General features: G+C 45.9%; 1 protein-coding gene across 1 annotated transcript in view; it reads right to left on the bottom strand.

Annotated features, from left to right (window-relative positions):
- Positions 1-4,393, bottom strand: part of GLIS1 (GLIS family zinc finger 1) — a 108,108-nt gene that overhangs the window by 26,625 nt on the left and 77,090 nt on the right. The window lies entirely within an intron of this gene.

The following is a 4,393-nucleotide window of genomic DNA, read 5'->3' as shown; positions in this document are numbered from 1 at the left end:
AACGATGGAACCCATTTTGACAGCAGAATGGTAGCTGACATCTTACCAACTTCACATTAGACACTCAACTCAGGGCACTGCCTTTGTGTAGGAGGCACCAGGACTTGGTTTTTTGTTGTTGTTCATTTCAAAATTTTAAATTTGCCTTTCAGTTAGTATGCTGCTGGCCACCCTGGGCCCTTTAAAAAATATCAATATAGATATAAATGAAACCCAAATATATTAAGTGTGAAGACAAGGGAGAAGAAATTTTTAATGAGACCAGGAAAATAAAAGGTTTAGTAGTACACAGAGGTACTGAAGGAGTGTGGATGTTCTGCTGGAGTCTGGCTATTCTGCCATGGCTGTCAGGCACCAACAGTCAAGTGTGTATCACTGACCGTTTGCAAATGCCGCCCTGTGGCGGGGGGGAAAGGATTGGCTTCTGATAAGTGCAGTTCTTGGAAAAGTCTAGTCCCTTTTTCCTGTTTTTCTGCCCTTTTCTGCCTCTTCTTAAAGTTTGCCTAGAGCATGTCTCACAGAGCTTTGTCCCAGCAGGGCATGCCTGCCAGGATACCTGCACACAGAGGAGGATTGGAGCAGCCACTGTGTTCCAAAGGCTGGGGCGGGGGCAAGTGAAGTGTTCCAGCTACAACACAGAAGACCCCCAACCCCCTCTGAGGTCTACTGTCCTTGTCTTCTCTCCTCCTGTAGCATTCACCTTTCCCCTCCCACTCACTGGGTGGGAGCTATACATTCAGGAAGACAGAGCAGTGTGTCAGCTACGCTTGGACGTGTCCCTTTGTCACGTTCTGGATGGCACTCCTCCCAAACACTTGCAGTGACATGGAACAATCAGCACCATGAAAATCTGGAGCCAAGGGGAATGTGTGACAGCCCTCTGGGCAGATAAGACACGGCTGAATGTCAGCATCTGTTTCTGTGCAACTGAAGAGCAGAACCTCTAAGGCAAGATTCCAGCCACCTTTGTCAGGGGCTTCAGATGAGTCAAAATCCTCTCGTGAACAATGAGTCCTCAGCTGTTGACAGATCTAAAGCAACAAAAATGAACCACATCAGCTCTGTCTCCTGCTAGACAGCACATTTGTCAACCAGCCAGTGAAATCAACTTGCTTTCTGCACTGAAAGCGAGACAGAAGGGGCTTTAAGAAGTCAGATGTTCCCAGGTGATGCTAGGATTTATTTGTCAAAGCTTCTTCTGGTAACAGTAAGTCAGTAGCTAGGATGCTACGTTGTGAAAATGATGTTTTTCTGCTGGTGGCTTCAGTCCATTTTTTACTGCAATAGTTTCCAGTTCCTCCAAATCCTTACTGTACATACATCCATTATCAGGCTTGGAAGATGAGCCAAATGCCAATTTGACCTTTACTGTACAGTGTCATTTCACACTTCAGCTGTATTTCCTGCAACACACACTTCAGGCAGGACAGCCTGGAGGAAATGGCTGAACCCAAAAAGACATGTTGATGTCCTCTAAGGATAGCACACTGGTACCGGCCCCTGTCAAGAACTCATCCCAAAAGCTCACACTCTCAAAAGATAGTTTTAGCAGTATGGTGGCCAGTAAACCAACTCAAATGTTTTTTTCTTACAATCCCAGCCCTGAACAGTTCATGAATGTTTAAGAGATCTCTCCTAGCCCCTTCCACACTGTCCCAGCTGCTGAGGACAGTTCAGCTCTTTGGGGTGGATGAGAAAGAGGTGGATGAGGGAGACAGTAGAATAGTACCTACAATCAGCTTGCCCCTTTAGAGAAGTAAGAAAATGTCAAAAAAAAACCCACCCCAGACATCCGTATGTCCAGTAGATGAGTCCCATGCACTCAACCCTATCCCATCAGAAAACAAATTGAAACCAGAATCCCCCTGTTTCTGCCATGACCAACCACTATGCAGAGGAGTTTACCCAGCTGTGGAACTACAAGGGTGGGCACCCACTGCCCATTCTTGGGCTTGAAAAGATATATTGCTGTGGATCTCTTCTCCTATTTAAAGCAGGGCTTCTTCCATCCCCCCTGGGTTTATCCATCTTTTGATTTACTGATCAGACCTTCTCTGGAAAAGGCCCCTGCCTGGAGCATATGTGTGCTGAGGCTTGTAGGGTCTGTTCACCAGTGAGCTTTCTCATCTCCATGTACCACAGCGTCCTCACTCTCGCTCGGTTTGACATGTGGTGTCTCTCGTCCCCTCGACCCCCCCACTCCACACCGTAGCTTGTGCTGCCTCACCCCAGAAGCCACTGGCTCCCCTCGCCCCAACACCCCTCTGCAGGGCACAGCTAGGTCAGTACCCGACCCCTGCAGGGGCTGAAGCACGTCAGGGTGAAGCCAGCTGTGCCCATGTCCTCTGTGACACTGAATGGGGGCAGCTGAAAGGCAGCTCTGGTGTCAGTCACAGCGATGTGTGCTCCTGGGCTTGGTACTGAGACCTCCCAGCCTCCCGTTTGGATGGGGCTACATCCACCCCTGAAGCTTCTGGAGAGTGAGAAAGCCAAAACATGAGCCAAGCAGACAAAGAATCAACCCCATTGTTCACTTGCTTTGCTTGCCTGGGGTGTCTGCCTGTAATTAGGAGTACTTCGAGGGCCATGGGGAACACACAATGGAAGATGGGATTTACTATGAGATTCCATGTGAGCCTGCAGTGAGACATGAGTCATTTCTGTTGAGTCAGTCAGAACCAAACTGGTTCTTATTTACAGTTCAAGGTTATTTACCCTACACAGTGCAAAACAAGAGCACTCCGACAGAACCTCCCTCCTTCAGAGGGACAGACCTTTCTCTGCTCATGGGCTCTGCCTATAGGGTCTACACTAGCCACTGTGAAAGCTATCAGCCATTTATGCTGCTACTGGAATTCATTTTGGCTGTAAAATGTTTTGATATGCATATTTTTATTCCAGACTTAAGACCCTCAAAATTTGAAGCTGCTTTCACTCTAATTCCATGACTAGCTAATGGTGTGTTCATGGGTCTTAAGGCCAAAGAAGGTGCTTTTAGAAGTAAATATTGGCAGTGGCAATTTACCACTCAGGGAAGCAGGAGGCAACTGCAGATATGAGGGTGTATAAGTGGGTCCTTCTCACTGCCAAGCCCTAGCAGAAAGGAAAAGATGTTTGAGGGAAAAGAAATGCTGGTTTTGCTGCATGGATCCCCTTGCCCAGGATACTAGGTGCCTCTACAATGGAAGAAGTTCGTTGTTAGGAGGGTGGTGAGGCACTGAACAGGTTGCTCAGGGAAGTTGTGGATGCTCCATCACTGAAGGTGCTCAACCAGGTTGGATGGGGCTTTGAGCAGCCTGGTCTAGTGGGAGGTGTCCTTGCCAATGGCAGGGGGGCTGGAACTAAATGATCTTTAAGACTCCTTCCAACCCAAACCATTCTAGAGTTCTATAAGTCAAGGGAGGAAGAGCAGTTGCTACTCCAGTCTCAGTATAATCTTCAATACTTCTAAAATTTCACTTCTTTTACAGTTTTTCTTCCTTTTCTTTCAGCAGCAAGCTGTAATACCCCGAGTCCCTGAAGTCACACAGAAGCCTTTGGAGCTGTTACGAATGGCTGCTCCTGCCAATGCAACCCACTTCAGGACAGTATGCCTTGAGCTTCTTCATGCATTGACCATCTTAGCTTGCAAATATATGTCATCAATCAGTATTTTAAATGGCTTGGCCTTTGACCTTAACATCTGTTGGCAAAACTGATCATCTGTGACTAGAGGCTTTTTTCCACGCAGCTTTACGCTAACTGAGACCAGAAAAACAATAAGAAAACATACCCAGAGAAAATTTCTTGAGTGGAATTACCTAAAAGGAGACACTTCCATTGCAGGGAGGGTGATACGAGCTCTTGGGCACAGCTATGGTTGGACATTTGCAACCGCGACTCATCTTAGTTATGAGGAGGGGGAATGGAAGAAGATCTAAGCAAACAATGGGTTCCTCTGACTGCAAAACATTTTTTGCTCACTGTCTTACCCATTCCTAAGCATAAACCTGCTTTGAAGTCAGACACAAGGGATGGGAGCTTTTTAAATAGTTCTTTTTTATTTCCGTGATCAGCTTTCATCCCTGACAAATTTAAAATGTGCTTTAACTTGGAGAAAGACAAAACTGAAACTCTCCAGGAATCTAAGTGATCCCTAAAGCCCAGAGCTCTGCACATTAATAATGTGGTTTCTTTGAAAGGAAAAAAAAAAAAAGAAAAAAAAAGGAAAAAAATCCCACCCTAAACTCAAAACAAAAACGCAAACCATGAACATTTTCCTATTTTCAAGTGGAATCAAAAGGACATCATACATTGTATTTATCCAGATAGATCCTATGTAGACTATGATAGCTGATATCTCCAGAAATATTACCTCTGCTTATTTAAAGGAGCAGATGTGCAATCATTGCAG

Source organism: Merops nubicus, unplaced genomic scaffold, assembly GCF_000691845.1.
Source record: "Merops nubicus isolate BGI_N331 unplaced genomic scaffold, ASM69184v1 scaffold5638, whole genome shotgun sequence".
Lineage (NCBI taxonomy): Eukaryota > Metazoa > Chordata > Aves > Coraciiformes > Meropidae > Merops > Merops nubicus.
Note: the sequence above shows the minus strand (reverse complement) of the source record. Positions and strands in the feature narration are given on the sequence as shown.